The sequence below is a fragment of the Microcaecilia unicolor genome, chromosome 1 (assembly GCF_901765095.1).
Source record: "Microcaecilia unicolor chromosome 1, aMicUni1.1, whole genome shotgun sequence".
NCBI classification, from domain to species: domain Eukaryota; kingdom Metazoa; phylum Chordata; class Amphibia; order Gymnophiona; family Siphonopidae; genus Microcaecilia; species Microcaecilia unicolor.
The window spans coordinates 15,477,467-15,493,937 of record NC_044031.1 but is presented as its reverse complement, the minus strand read 5'-3'; the positions used below and the strand labels follow the sequence as shown (position 1 = coordinate 15,493,937).

Below are 16,471 nucleotides of genomic sequence, written 5' to 3'. Positions count from 1 at the left end.
CCCCCCACCCCGAAAAAGCAAAATTGTAGCAGCCCCTGCCCCCCTCCCTTCCTCACTACTCTCAGCTCCGCCTCCCGACATCCTCCGTCTGTGCCCCGCCCCCTTTGGGGGTCGTCGCCGCCATTCCCCTTCTCCATCGGGCCCCCCTCCCTCTTACCGGGCCCGTGCAGCGCCTCTCTCCTCTGTCCGAAGGCGCTGCACGGGCAAGAAGAACGCTGAATCAGCTGATGCCTGCCTTCGATAGAGCGTCTTTCTCCTCCTGGGCCCGCCCCTGTCTGACGTCAGTAACCTACGTAGGTTACTGACGTCAGACAGGGGCGGGCCCAGGAGGAGAAAGACGCTCTATCGAAGTGTTTTAATTGGAAGTTGTTGTTTTAAAACTTCCCATGCTTCTTCTAATGGGGAAGATATTACTTTTGGTAGATCCCCAGTACCTGGTTTGGCTGGAAGTATGAGAGGACGGCGGAGAAGAGCCAGATCCTCTGCTAATTGGGGAATTTTACCCTTGGGGCGTGCGCCCAATTGATCCCATCTAGGAGGAGTAGAACACTCAGGTTCTAGAGTAGGCATGGAAGAGTTCACTGGAACCGGGGGTGCTTTAAGGAAACCCCGATCATAGAGTTCCTGACAAATAGCCCGTGCCTGTGTGGCGGGACTACATGGAACGAAACCCATCTGTCGTAATTGGGATAGGATAGGGTATTGTAGGGATTCAGTGGGCAAGGGACCAGTTTGGACAGAAGAGTCCAAATGTAGTGGTGGAGGTGATGTCTGAGTTGTGTGCCCCCTATGTGGGTAGGTAGAAGTTTGGGTGGTCATGTGTGAGGTCAATCCTGATCCTAGCCCAGGATAAATGGAGGTCTGGGCGGCCACATCAATTTGATTGATAGCAGGGTGCTGGACGGTGACCGGAACCGATGGGTTCGGAACACAAGGATACTGCTCAATAATGGGTGGGGGTATCTCAATCTCATAGCCTCCAATAGTACGATATACATGAGGCGGGGGTGGGGTTAGCGTCTGGGTTGTTGCTTGCATCGTTGCAGCAGAGGTCACAGTGGGTAATTGGGCCGAAGTCAGGGCTACTGGTTGGGCCACTGGGATTGTTGAAGGGGTTAAAGGCGTCTGAGTTTGTACCGACCCATGAGATATAGAAATTGAGTCTTTTTGTGATGAGGGAAGAGATAGATCAACTACACCGGCAATGTGTACGGTAGTAGGTGGGTCGAATTTTATAGGCGCGGGGGATATCGCAGGCAGCGAGGGTATCACTGTCTGAGATCCTTGAGGTAAGGGGATCTGTGTCTGAGATCCCTGAGATATGTGTAGCTGAGGTTTATCACAATATCCTGGGGGTATTGGTGTATATCCCACTGCACATGGTAGGAGCTTGGTAGTACCTGCAGCGGTAGCAGTATCATAGGGTGGTGGGGCAGTAGGTGTTATTGTCTCTTGGTAAGGGGCTTGATCGCAATCAGACTTCGCTAGGGCTCTGTCATGCTGGTGTTGTGCAATAAGTATAAATTTATTAATAGCAGCTAAATGCTTCTCCCTAGATTTTCCTGTTTTGTTGGATTCATTATAGCAGACCAAGGCTTGGAGCTTGCCCTGATCAAATGAGCCCTTTGTTGGCCATTCCAGTCCCGGGTCTTTGGCGGACCAAACGGTATGCCAGGTTTGACATAAACGGGAAAGGTCTTTTTTATCAGCGGGGAAAAAGTCGAGAACTCTTTCCAGGGGGCTAGTGGAGGACTGAGTGGACATAATGGAATTAAAAATAAGGGGAAAACAATCCACATAGGTGTGCAGTGTAAAATGGCAAAAGAAATCTCAAGTTGGATCCTAGTTCAAAGAATTATAATACGTGCCTCTATAAATATATATAAAAAAATGTGCAAAGGGAAATTATTTAAACGAAAACATGCATCATGCGTACAGAAAACACCTTTATACTCACGCGTCTTCAAGAGCGTCCCAGAAATGGAACCTAAAATATAAATTACTAATTGGCGGAAAGCTCAATGCTTTTGCCGCACATTAGAATCACAGACGAACAATAGTAGCAAAGATGAAAGGAATATGTAAGAAATTAGGTATGAGCAAGTGGTATGTCAGTATATAAATAAATAAATGCCTAGTATCTGCTTATTTATGTATCCTACGTAAAAATAAAAAACTGTTTCCCCAGGGTAGGCTTCCTACAACTAGGATTCTACTCTACCAGCTGCCAAGAGTCAGCTCCATTGGCCATGATTCGCTCCAATGGTGGAACCCTCAAAGGAGGGGAGACTACTACCCCTGAAAGTGCGCAGGAAACTGCGAAACTAGTTCCCTGAACTCGGAGAACAGATACCCCATGGATTTTCGCTGGTTAGGAAGATTCTGCTCTATTCAAATGAAGTTTCCGCTCAATTCGACTAACCTCCACCGGGTATTTTAAATATACAGCTAAAATTTTAGACTGAAGATTCTGCTCAATTCAAACAACCAAAATTTAAGAATTTAGATACGCCCGAGTCACCTTGTATACAATCGCAACGAAAGTTATTAGACGTCTCTTTATTAACCCCGCGCTCATCTATACAGGTAACTCATAGGTGGGCAATAATGCCGAAACCGCAGGCCATTCCGAAAATGGAATGGAAGTCTGCCCCTAATAAATAAGATGCCGTTATCCATTGAAGGATCCCCTTCAATGCATGTAAGTCCCAGACATCGGTATCAAAGTTAATTGCATGACACTAGTACAATAAAGTAGAGAGAGAAAAAAAAATATTAAGAAATAAAGGAGAAAGAAGGAAAAAGGAAATAATAAATATGGCATGTTCCTAGAAAGAACCTCTGAAATCTAATCCAGAAGTAGCAAGAAAAAAATTATTTTAAGGGGAAAAAACATGTAAGCTCTTCGGGTGAGGCACCTGAACTTTACAGTGTATACTAAGGTTGCCACACAGCAAAATATGAAAAGAAAGCTTGAAGGTGGTAAAGCAGAACAGGAAGGAACAGTTTTGGTATACGTAGCTTAATGTTTTCTTGTATGGCTGATAAGATTAGTGTTATAAACATGTAAAGATTATAGATGAGCAGCGGACCAGCGCAGCCATCACGGAAGTAAGAGTTATGAAGATTTGAGCACAAATATTTTTACAAGAAAGAGTCTGTATCTAATATGCCTTGGAAACCACGCTAAACCCCTGTGTCATAGAACACAAGCACAATATGATATTAATTAAATAGAACAATAAAACAAAATATGCAACAGCCTTCCTAAAATACTGCCGGTTACGCATTCAGCAAGAAATACATTATAGTGGACTATTAAGACATATATCTAGGAAGTGAGTAATACCATCTGCAGTATAAGTCAGGGGGGGGGGCCACTAGGACAAAGAAGGAGAAAGGAGAAAGGGAAAGTCAAGTAATGTATGTTTGAAGGAAAGATACCCTTTTAACACTTTGTAAGCACAATAAGGTCTATCAAGCTGTCAATTGCAGTACAAAAGAAAGAAAAACCTGTCTCGGAGTTAAAATCATGGCTCAGAGACAGAATGAGAAAGCATTAGAATATCAGACGGTGTATTGTTTAAGGGAAATGAAATAAAATAGAGGGCAACGCCCAAAAGTTCAGCAATTTTGGGGAGTGGGAGACAACCAGAGAATCAGATAATCTCCTCGGCGTTAAGGGAAGGACCCTTGCATAAGTCCACCAATTTCGAGGGGAAACCGGATTGGAAAGATATGAAAGAGATGGATTCAGGAGCAATACAGTTGACAGAGGATAGACAGTGAGAAGTTAAAAGAATATCTGTGTCAAGGACTGTTTAACTTGTACCACTTCAGTATAGAACAGGGACAAAAACGAACGGAAAAGGGGGAGAGAAAAAAAAATCACTTTCTTAGCTTTTAGAAGTGAACTGTAGAGCCTCCTCTGCCAAAGCAGTGCTGGACTGATAAGGCAGCTAAAGTGGGCAATCTTCCCAGACTCTCATGTCCTTGAGATAGTGAACTACAGCACTTGTTAGGGAAAACCTTTAAAAGCTACAGAAAGAAATGGCAGTTACGGAAGCCTGGATAAGGATATTAAAAAATGTGAGAAAAAGGGGTTTAGAACTTACACCTCTTCGAGCGAGTTTAAATAGATTTACAAAGGCAGATTCGAAGCCCAAGAGGGAGTATATATCAAATATGACAGTTACTAGTAATGTAATAAGCTTTGTTCCGGAAAGAGAATCAAAACTCACACCACATGGGACGGAGAAGGAAAAAGAAAAGTTTTCTAGGAAATCAAAAAATAAAAAAAAATGATTTCTGGTTTGCACAAGAAGCCAAAAAGGTGTATGTAAGGTATTAAGTTACCCCAATTGGTACCTTATAAATTTTACACGGACCACAGACATATAGTGTAGGAGTCGGTAGAGCACCAGAGAGGAGGGCAGGGAGGATTATTGTGGCAGAGAAAGGGGGACAAGAACAAAATGTTGTGGAGGAAGGGATTCAGATTGGACTTAAGGAAGGAAAAATGACTATGGGGGTGGGGTGAGAGCACAGGATTGAACAGCTGTGAAAAAGAACAATCAGTTGAACTACGCAGTAAATAATAAAGATGTTGACAGGTGGAAATAAGAAATAAGAAAAGCAGAGACGGAACAGTATAGTTACAATTCAGACAGAGTGCAAAGACACACACAAAGATGCAAAAGGAAAAGGAACGGAATAAGAGATACTACGCAGTTATTCATGCTGCACTATGAAAAAGAGCCGAGAAAAGTGTGGACAGGAAGGGGGGGTGTGGGCTGAGTGGTTAGAGAGAAAGCATAGTTCAGAAGACTGAAGGAACTGATTAGATAAGAGGAAAACAGCAGTTGGACGACGGTAAGCAGCTACAAAGCTGAACACCGTAATTACTGTTTCCAATAGGAAAAAATGAGGAGGGGACAGTCCCGAGACGTAAAAAGAATCTCGTGGATAACTGTCGCACACACAGAGTGAAGGCAATAGCAGATGTGAAAAGGTGGGGGCTGTCTGTCAGTTTTGAAGAGTGATTATAAGAACCGAGAAACCAGAAGGATTTTAAGGGAGAGCAATCTTAAAGCGTGCTGTTCTCCTAAAGTAAAGGAAATTCCCTTGATACGGGAACATCAAAGAAATTGTAAGGAAAGAGAAGAGCAAGAATAAGACCCAGGGGACTAATAGGAAGAGGTAGGTAAAAGAAGTTTAGATGAAGGAGAATAGGAAAAGGGATTGGGGAGGAAAGTAAGGTCGACAGAAGAAGAAAGAACAGAATACATGATAAGAACAGGGGAACAGGGATTTGAAAAGGAGGGATTAATACAGAACACAGGGTGGGATGGGAAACAGAAAATGCGCAATCTCTAAGGATTGTTAAGCGACAATGCTAGCATAAAGACCAATCCAAAGATTTTGAACATTGAAATAAACTTACAGCAAAACCCAAATCGCAGTCGCCTGGATTCGTTGTTATGCTTCATTCACACAACAAGCACACTCTTGCGCACATCACGCAAATCAAAGAGACGGACAGGATAGAAGAAATGTAGGGAAGCAGGTGTGTTAGTTCAGCGCAGGGCATGAAGACAGCAAGAAGGTAAAAGAATATGAAAGATAGGGGTCAGAAAAAGTGTGCAAGTTTAGTGCTAAAGAAGGGAGAGGCAGGTGAGTATGAGAGAAAGAGAGAGAAGGAAAATAAAGTAACAGAGAGAAACAGAGAACATTTGAACGCACAAAATTAAGTATCCCCTCTTGCGTTCAAAAGAAGATAAAGAAGGTTAGCGAGTACTGTCAGCGTTCGGGGCTCACCACTGTTTTAATTACCTCTTCTTATAGACCTCTTTCTGACTCCTTCCCACAGGGGACTAAAGGTACTTATTTCATATATTAGGTTCTGTATAGTTTCTCTAACCTCCATTGTCACCCAATCATAAGGGAGTGGCATTAGGAGCCGTAATTGAAAACTAATTCCCATAACTACTGCTTTCTGTCCAAAACTGAGTGTCACTTGTATGTGATCTACCTTGTAGGCTAAATGTTAGGTAAAGAGAAGATAGAATCAATAAAAATAGAGACAGAGATAGGTTTAGATAGATAGGTACATTTTATTTCTTACCCAAACACAAGTCTTCAAGTTGATACAAATACAGACATCAGATTCTGGTTTCAGCCGCACAGGGCTTCGCCGTCTGACAGAAGCTTTGGAGAGGACTCTCAAACTGAGCCAAAATCTCTCCTCTTTTATACCCTATCTTCTCCATAGAAGTGAATGGTGAGATACCTTGCTCCTAATCTTTCTCACTTTCCGAGATCATACTTTCCCATGCGATCTGCTATCTGATGTACCCAACTCCTTCCGTTCTCAGCTACTGCTAATTATCAACATGTTTTGGGAAGCGTTGAGATAACAGTTTCACATCTTCCGGCTGCAATACTTTTCATACCTTTCTCATGAACTCTGTATTACCTCTGTATCATTGTATACCAAAACTAATAAGCTCCATTTTATTCATCTGATCTTTCATTACAGATGCTATATTTGATTTAAAAATTGTACCAATTTGTGTCAGAAGTCATTATTCAGACCTGCTCTTTGCAGATTCTCAAATATTAAATCATTTACTTGTTGTTTGGCCTAGTCAGTACTTTTTCAGTTGTTTTTAGGCTGCATAGCTTTGGCCATCACTATTCCAGTGGTAGCCTTAAAGCTAGGCCATATATTAACAGAAGGCAGGCATCAGCTGATTCAGCGTTCTTCTTGCCCGTGCAGCGCCTTCGGACAGAGGAGAGAGGCGCTGCACGGGCCCGGTAAGAGGGAGGGGGGCCCGATAGAGAAGGGGAATGGCGGCGACGACCCCCAAAGGGGGCGGGGCACAGACGGAGGATGTCGGGAGGCGGAGCTGAGAGTAGTGAGGAAGGGAGGGGGGCAGGGGCTGCTACAATTTTGCTTTTTCGGGGTGGGGGGAGCGGCGGAAAGTGGGGAGCAGCGGCGGGGGGGGGGGGGGGGGGGGGCAAGGCCGTCCGTACAGGACGCTCCTGATGAGCGCCCTTGCCCCCTCCCGATCCTTTTTTTAGTTTTATTTTTTTATGTGTTTTCTGAGGTCCTTTGGACCAATCACAGCGCTTTTAGCTCTGCTAATGCGCTGGGATTGGCTCAAAGTTTGTTTATTTTTTCACTTAACACTTTTTCCTGCCACGGAGCTGTCCTAACGAGAGGTCCAGACCTCTCGTTAGTTTTCCTGCCTTTTTCCTGCGTAAAGGCAATCGGAAAAGGTTAGTGCATGTCGTTTCAATGGGGTTTTCACACTAATTGCTCATCTCCATTCCGTTTTCGTTAGCTGCTACTGTCGTCGGAAAATAGGCTTAAGTGCATGGAAAGGATCGGAAATTCTTCCCCGAGGGCTCATTTAACGATGAAAAACGTTTAGTGCATCTGCCTCTAAGTGACAATGCCTAGAGGAGGTCTGGCTTCATGGAACTGTGGGGGGATTAATTACCTGAAGGAGGTCAGTCTGAACATTTTTGTGGGAGGTTGTCAGAGTGCTGGTGTCTGACAAGCAAGGGTGGTGAAAATGCCTCTATCTCCTAGGCAGTAGAAGAAAGGAGAGGAGGCATAGACTGAACCACAGGTTTATCCCAAGTTATTAGCAAATTCTAAGACTGAACTGTTGTTGATTGTTGTGTGTTTGAGAAGTGAAGCAAGGTGCACGGAGACCAGCAGCTGTAGTACAGTGGACATACTGTTTTCCTGCTGGTACCGCTGTGGAATAAAGTACTCTGCAGGATAAATATAGTACTGTGAATAATTACTTTTTACAAGTGAGCAGAAGCAGCTCCTCTAAGGAGGTGGATTAGCCCCAACTGTGTGGGTGAAAGCGGACAGCACGGAGAGGTGTTGAGTGGAGAGCGGACAGCACGGAGAGGTGTCGGATCGAGAGCAAACAGCACGGAGAGGTGCATGCTGACAATATGGTAATCTCATCTTTCTTGAATGTTTCAAACATATCCATGTACTTGCTCCCACGATATAACTGAATTCTGTTATTCTGTCTCCCTGTATTTTCAAATGTAAGCCACATTGAACCTGACTTTGCTTAGGATAATGTGTGATATAAATGCAAAAAAACCTCCTTTATCCTCCATCTTTTAAGACAATGCCTATCCCGCTGGATGGTGATGGCGTAAGGAATGCAAATTTGGTCCATTCAATACTAACTCAAAATAATCTGTTCCTTAGCTGGGCCCTTGTATTACCATATTGAAAATGTGACCATACCATGCCTCTGTGGTTATGTTCCACTAATAAGTTAAACGATTAACTGGATTTCTTGAAAGGATTATATAACCTTTGGATGCACGACTAGACACACAAACATACACTTATTTATTCAATATCACAAATCCTCATGTACAGCTACAAAACAAACTTTTAGGGTGGATAGTGTTCACAATGACCTCCTTTTATTATCGACCCAATAGAAATAAGAGTTTTCAGTTTGGGCACAGTAGAAGTCATCACAAGAACAAAATAGAAGGAAACCAATGGACTGCATTAGGGGCCTTGAGCCCATTTAGTTATGTTTAAACAAAAGAGATCTGCATGAAACAAAATATTTATTTTTATTTTGACTTATAAAAACAATTGTCCCTGAAACAAGCCTAAAAACAGATTAATCCATTTGTGTATCTAAAATGTAACATAGTAAATGACGGCAGATAGAGGGCCTGTACGGTCTATCCAGTCTGCCCAAGATAAACTCATTTTACATGGTATGCGATACTTTATACGTATACTCGAGTTTGATTTGTCCTTGCCATTCTCAGGGCACAGACCGTAGAAGTCTACCCAACACTGTTCTTGTACTAAACGTTCTGAAGTTAACGTTGAAGCCCCTTAAAATTTACACTCTAGCCCATCCCTATCTATTCAGTCACGATCCGTGCATAGATCGTAGAACTCTGCCCAGTATTGGCTTTCCTCCCAATTATTGGCATTGCAACTCAATCTCCTCTAAGATTCTCTAGATCCATTCCTTCTAAACAGGATTCCTTTGTGTTTATCCCAGTGGCTATTCTGGCCATCATTGGCTATGAGAATATCCCTGGTGGCCAGTGGTTGCTCCGGTGACCAGGGCTACGTTTTCTTGTCCGAAGGGGGGGGGGGTGGGTGTCCCAATGCTGCCTGGGAGGTCCGGGGGCCTTCAGGTCCGTTTTCGACCTAATTCAGGTGGGCATTGGTGTCCAGCCACGAGTGAAGGGTGTATGTTACGACTCCAGTCTGTCTGCTCTCCCTCACCCATAAATATATAGAATGTCTATAATATATTTTAAAGAAGGAGAGACAGACTCAGACGGCTGTTTTAGTTATATGAGAATAAGCAATTTTATTTTAACTCACCAATCAAGAGTACAATGGCTATTTCAGAATAGGTAGTACAGCAAATCAAGGTAAATCATTCAGAACAGGCCTCTGGCTTTTTCTCATAGAGAGTCATACACCGGTCACAAATCATGAATTCTCAGTAATACATCTCTGATTTCCAAAGCTCGGCTGTTACTTATATATGTTTTTAGTTATATTCACTTCTATTAGGATTACGTATTTAAGCCCGCCTTTTCTATCTTCCCTAAACTAGATTTTAAACTTCTTTCAACCATCTGGTTTTCTATTTATTAGTACTTAGTTCCTATGTAATCTGTATTCTTAATCACACAATTTACAATACATTACCTCATTTCTAATTATTCAGGGTCATTCTCATGTGCACTCTAAAACCACAGCTTCTGTTTACCTTTACCTATTATTATTATTATTAGCATTTGTATAGCGCTACCAGACGCACACAGCGCTGAACACCTGACACAGAGAGACAGTCCCTGCTCAATACAGCTTACAATCTAAAATAATACAGACAGACAAGACAATTAAGGGCGAGGAAAGTACTGAGTGAGAAGGAACAAGGGGAGAGCATATTCCCCTAAATACTGTGTAGAGTCTATGGCTCTTTCACATTAATTCATATTTCAGTTCCTTATTGAAACTGCTTGCAACTGACATCTGTGTTCTTATCTCATGTCACATGGTTCAGTAGCAGACAACATCTGTTACTGGAGCTGTTTCCAGGCATACAAAAAGAGAAGTCCAAATCTCCCGTGAAGACAAAACAAAACACAAAAAAAGGCGGAAGACAACCCAAAACAGACCAAAAACAAGGGAGTTAGAGCGCCAGAAAAGTTTAATAGGACCCTACACGGTCCGTGTTTCGGCCAGCAGGCCTTCCTCAGGGGTCTAAAATAAAACAAAACAAATAAATTAACATATGTACATATTAGATATAAAGTACAATTCTTCCAAAATTAAAAATTAAAAACATAAGAAATAGAAGTTAAAAACAATTTAACAATGAGTCCAAAGATGTCAGGAAAATATCAAAAGCACATAGACACACATCACAGGCAGCGTTGAAATGTCAGACCTTATAGTGGGAAAAAAATTATACCACATAAAATGTTAATTATACACTAAAGAAAATAACAGGGGTACTAATATGTGTTAATAAAAATCTACAATGTAATTATGTAACAACATTTAGAATATTACAAAATGGCATATACAGAATTGATCTAAAAGGGAACAAAATGTGTAAAGCTGATATGAAAGAGAAGATAAAATTCCTTACCATTATTTGATAATATATATAGAAATATATTAATATTATTAATAAAAAATATGTATAAAGCTGATATAAAAGAGAAGATGTTTCTAGTACATCATTACTGATTTCGCTGTAAAGGACAAGTGCAAGTTTGTTTCATTCGGCCTTTTCACCTAGAGGCCTAGCTACACACACAGATATCTAAGCTTGTTCAGTTTTATATAGGGTCCCAGGTCATGTCCAGCATTCTTCCTGGAGTCCCGTATTAACAAGGGAATCAGGCAGGGAGTGGACCCGGCCTGAAAATGGCCGGCTTTAGGCCTAACTTGCCGGGAGGGGAACAGGCAGAGCATGTGCAAGAGTTTGCACATGCTCAGTGCGTCTCTGGAGCTCCGGTTGGGCCTCAGTCAAGCCAGGGGCTCGATTTTAGAGCTGCCCAGCCGGAATTCCAGAGATATTTGCGGTTCCTAGGGTTTTTTTGTTCTGGACCCAATTCTGCAGGAGGACCTTCGGGACCAGATCCAGCGGTGGTCATCAGGTTAGGGGACTACTAGGATAAAGGTAATGGGTCTGGTGGCCCAAAACTTTGTTGTTGTTTTTTATTGTGGGTTTTGGTACGAAGGCGCCTGGGAATTAAAGGGTTAATTTAATTTTCTTTTCTAGTTATGGGTTCTGAGGAACCTCTTTATGTAGGAGTGGCCACCGGATCCGGCCCGCATCAGCACTGGATCAGGACTGTCTCAAGACCTGTGCATATTTACCCAAGGACTTTGCCTTCTTTATACCAGATTCCAGAACTGAACCTTTACAGAACTTTTACATTCTCTTGCACTGTGCCTTAGCTGCAAACTGTCAGCTCCTGCTTACAAGATACAAAAGTTGCTGAAATAACCGTTTGACAGGATGCAGGTGCAGTAGATAACAGCTTGTAACATTTAGTAGCCAAGGCTTGAAAACAGAACCAGCCTGCACGTAGACGCCACATGAATAGAAGATAGCTTGGGAGTGTCGCAACCCCCACCCTGCATCTCTGAGCCTTACGCTCCATTGAGCCTTATCAACCCTGTGAAAGAAGCATTGTGTGATTATGTGTGTGTGCTAGAACAGGGCGATAAGTTTCGTTTCCTTTGCTAGTATCATTTCAGTATTATGACGTGTGTATGTACTGCAAGAACTACAAGACTACAAATGTTTACTGCGCATGTCAAATGTGATGTATGAAGTGCCTAATGCGCAGGCCCATAGAGGAGGTATAAATGAGAGTGTCAGATGATTTCACAAAAATAGTATCCTGAGATTGAACTCAGTGCTGTTACATTGCTAGCAATAAAGCTGTCTTGCCTTTGGAACCAGTTGCCTCTTGTCTCCTGATTTACTAGCTGAGAATCCTGTTACATTTACGTTTTCTAGGGTGGGGGGGGGGGGGGGGGGGTAAAATTTGGCTTCTCTAATAGAACAGATGGTCAACTGCTGACATATCTCGTACCTTGAAATGTCTTACATGGCTGTGCTGTAACTTTCATCAACAAGTTAATTTTCCAATGAGTCATGATTTCTGAAGAGTAATGATGATGTGTCAATTGATTACCAACCAATGAAAGGAAGAAGGCTGAAGCCTAATTTGAGCCATTCCTGAGAAAGCCCACTGCTGTTAAGTGGCTACAGGAGCTGCTCCGCACTGGCCTTTGCTTGCATTAATACTCAATTTGTGTGTGTTTTATTCTCTAGACCTCTCCTGGGGATGGAAGACAAGAACCGGTGGGTCCTCCAACTTGGGTGGTGGTGTCCCAGGTGGTCAAAGAGAGAAACACTACCATTAACATGAGTCTTATTAAAATTTAGTTTTCCCATAGAGCAGCAGAAAGGGGGACCAGTCCACATCCAAAACATGCCTACGATCCCGGAGTTCATATGTCATTTGCTACATATTCACAACTCCCCATATTTTACAATCCAATCAGGATCTTCTCCCAAGAGCATTCCAAATGCAGAAGTAATTACAGGTTTACTAGTAAAAAAGGACCGTTTCTGACACAAATGAAACGGGTGCTAGCAAGGTTTTCCTCGGAGTGTGTATGTTTGAGAGAGAGAGAGAGAGAGAGTGTGTGTGTGAGAGATGGAGTGTGTGTGTCATAGAGAGAATGAGAGAGAGACAGAGACAGCGTGTGTGTTTGTGTGAGAGAGAGTGTGTGAGAGACAGTGTCTGTGTGTGCAGCGGTGTACCAAGGGCAGGGCAGTGGGGGCGGTCCACCCCGGGTGCACGCCGCTGGAGGGGTGCAGAGAGCAGCCGCGGGCCTGTCGGCTCCGCTGGTTCTCTGCTCCCTCTTCCCCGGAACAGGTTATTTCCTGTTCCGGGGCAGAGGGAGCAGGGAGCCAGCAGAGCCGAGAGCCGCGCAGCTGCTCCCAGCAGCCAAGAATGCACACGGGGGGGGGGGGGGGGGGGGAATTTGATGCATTGGGGGGGGGGGTCATTGCGCCAGGAGGGGGGGTTGTGCTGCACCCAGGGGGGGAGTGCACATCGGCGATCCGCCCCGGGTAGCAGCCGACCTAGGATCGTCACTGTGTGTGTGTGATAGACAGGGAGTGTGTCAGAGAGAGTGTATGTGAGAGACAGTGAGTGAGTGTGATGCCCCCCCCCTCTCGCAGGGCCCCCCTCCCCACCCCCACCTCTCTGGTCTCAGGACCCCCTCCCCACCTCCCTCTCCCCTGCCCCTTCAGCCATCCATGTCCAGCGACCCTCCTCTCCCCCTTCCCCCCTGCAGCTACCCATGACCAGCGACCCTCCCCTCCCCCCATGGCGCATGAACCCCCTCGCGATGCCAGTAGTCACGGTCTGGCCGCTGCTGCTTCTCCTGGAGGAAGACCCCGGGGGAGTGCAGTGACGTGACAGGCGAGAGGAGGAGCGGCTGCAGAGACAGCGTTGTAAGACTCAGGCATTTGTGAATGATTTGGGCTGGGTTTAAAAACATTTATCTTTTCTTTTTGTAGCGGCTGGACAGCATGAGTACTGGCATCTGCGGTGTGAAGCGCCGGGGGGGGGGGGGGGGGGTTGATGTGCTTTGTGTGGGGGAGGGGGGTGTTTGGGGTTTGATGCGCCGGGGGGGGGGGGCGTTGATGTGCTTCAGGTGGGGGAGGGGGGTGTTTGATGTGTTTGGGAGGGAGGGGTGTTTGATGTGCCAGGGAGGGGGATTGGGTGATGCGCCGAGGGTGGGGGGTTTCTGTGGTGCCCCGCTTGTATTTTTTTGATGCGCTGCTCCCTGGCACTTGCTCTGAAGTGGAAGGGAGCAGCGCACTGACAGCTGATTCCCAGGCAGGGGGAGGAGTAGCTGTTAGTGGCGTCATCCTGGCTACGGAGCCTAGCTCAGGAGCCATGGACACAGGCAGTCACCATTAGAACGTTGGTGGTGAGAATTATTATATACGATTAGTAATCTGTAGTTCAATTGTGATGACTTGTTTCCAAAAATGTAGGGACTAGTCCACCAAATATGTTTCACCATTTGGTTTTACTTTTGAAAGGATTCTCTGATGCAATGTGAGGTTTACTACTAATTAATCATTTCTATAGTGCAACTGGATGTAGGCAGTGCTGTACATATCATATGCAGGTAGTTTCTTTGTCCTTAAAGGGCTCGGAATCTAAGTTTGTGTACCAGGGACAATGGAGGATCAAAGACTGCTGAACTAACCATTAAACTGCTCCTCTCATCAAAGCTATACCACACTTACTACATGTAAATAGTTTCAGTTATGGGGCAACTTTGCACATCTATTCTAATGTAGGCATTTCTTTCTGCTTTACCTGAAAAGGCTCAAGACAGATTACAGATTGTAAGCAATGGGACAAATTCCATTGAATAAACAATGAATCCATTTAGTCAACAGACCTACATCAGACTACAAAATCCTTCAGATATTGAGTAAACAGAATAGTTTTCAAAGCCTTTCTAAATGTAGTACAGCAAGTAATATTTCTAATATCTCTAGGTAATTTGTTCTGTAACTCTGCTCCTCTACCAATTATTGTTCTATATCTGATAATTATCTTACGACAAATAAACAAACGTGGAATCGTCAACCTCGTTTCTTGCACTGAACTTAGAGTACTAGAAATGGAGTAGAATGAAACCCCATTAGAAAGGGATTTGGGGTCCAACTCATGTAAAAATTTGTGAACAAATAATAACAGCTTAAAATGAATTCTAGCTTGAACTGGAGGCCAGTGCAATTTAAATCAAATAAAGTATGGCGTGGTCAATGAATTTACCTTCACAAATCAACTTAGCAGCTGCATTTTGCACGTGCTGTTAAGCGCTGAATAGAAGAATCAGGTAATCCAAGCAAGACTATATTACAGTAGTCTACTCGATGGGTTATTGTAGCCTGCAATACCGTTCTTCAATGTGATTGTTCCAGAAAAGGCTTAATTCTACAGAGATGTTTGAGTTTTAAAAAAGATTTCTGAACAATTTCATTAATATGGGCTTTCATGCTCAAAGTAGAGTCCAGTGTTACACCCAAGATTTTGATACCGGTCTGAAGTGAAATCTCAGCATCTGACAATTTTACTGTCATGCCTGGTATCACCACATCTTTGCCCCCAACCCACAAAATATTAATTTTACCGGGATAAATCTTTAAATTGTTCACTAGCATCCATCGAGCGATATGATGAAAGATGTCATCAATGTGGCAGTCTGAACTGCTATGGATTTACAGCCTGTCTCACTAACACAGACTGCTCAATAATTACCGTGGATTCTTTTGGATTCGTAATAAGTAAATGAAAACCTTTATTAGAGGAGCTAAATTCTACAATGATTAGGATATATACAATGGTTAAGACATATAAAATGATTAGCTGTATACACACAATGATTAGCTGTATAAACAATCATTACATCACTGGTCTTTTCATCTAAGCAATGCCAAGAGTTCTTAGACCAGGAAAGGAACAATACATACAACATCACTGGTCAGGAAGCTCAGGCCCTTATCTCATCAGCCGGGAGGTCCGTTACAGCAAAGGCTCAAAGTCTCCTTACAACCAGGAACAAACCCTCTGCACAGCATGTCTGCTCACAGATGAACCCCGACTCTGCTGTGACAAGCCCTCCCTTTTTATTAGGCTCTTAGCTCATGTCCAGAGCTAAGGAATGTTACAGAATGCTTCTAAGGAAAATTACAGAATGCTTCTCTGCTTAGGTCTGTGGGAACGTGGTCACCTGCTTTCCCAAGTCCAGGTGGCCAAACTGGGTCTGGGAAATAAGTACCATCCTCCCCTTCACATACCAAATTAGTTAGAGCTGTGTCTTATCTTCTGCATTCCAACTTATTTTTGTATTTACAAGAAAAGTTACTTTCGGTCAAAGACAGAGTTGAAAAACAGTCTTTAAAATTCACTTCTATTACACAGTCTCTTGAAAAGTATATTATCACAGGAAATACCAACATCAACAGCATAAGAAAAGTAATTTATCTCAGCCGAAGACAATAACTGATGGAACTCATGACACGAATGAACCTCACTCCTAGGCCAGGGTATGTGGAGTAGGATCTCAAGTTTACTGCTAACATTCGCTGTAGAACTTCCATCATACTAGAGGCAGCCTATGCAGGTGTGGTTGGAAATTCTTTTCAATGAAGCCTGTAGCTCTCAACATGATGAAAAATAGGTCTGGATTCTTCTGCCACATTTTCTTGTTCTCGGACTGCATTTGTTCCTGCTTCAGGATCTTCTGTCTCTCCATACGATTCACAGGGTAATTGGATTTTCTGGTGTTTTATATGTTTTCCTTTCCCAGTAA

At 43.5% G+C, this 16,471-nt stretch overlaps 1 protein-coding gene across 1 annotated transcript in view; it reads right to left on the bottom strand.

Moving 5' to 3' along the window:
* The window catches only part of LOC115477517, an 881,049-nt gene that overhangs the window by 65,098 nt on the left and 799,480 nt on the right, over positions 1–16,471 (bottom strand).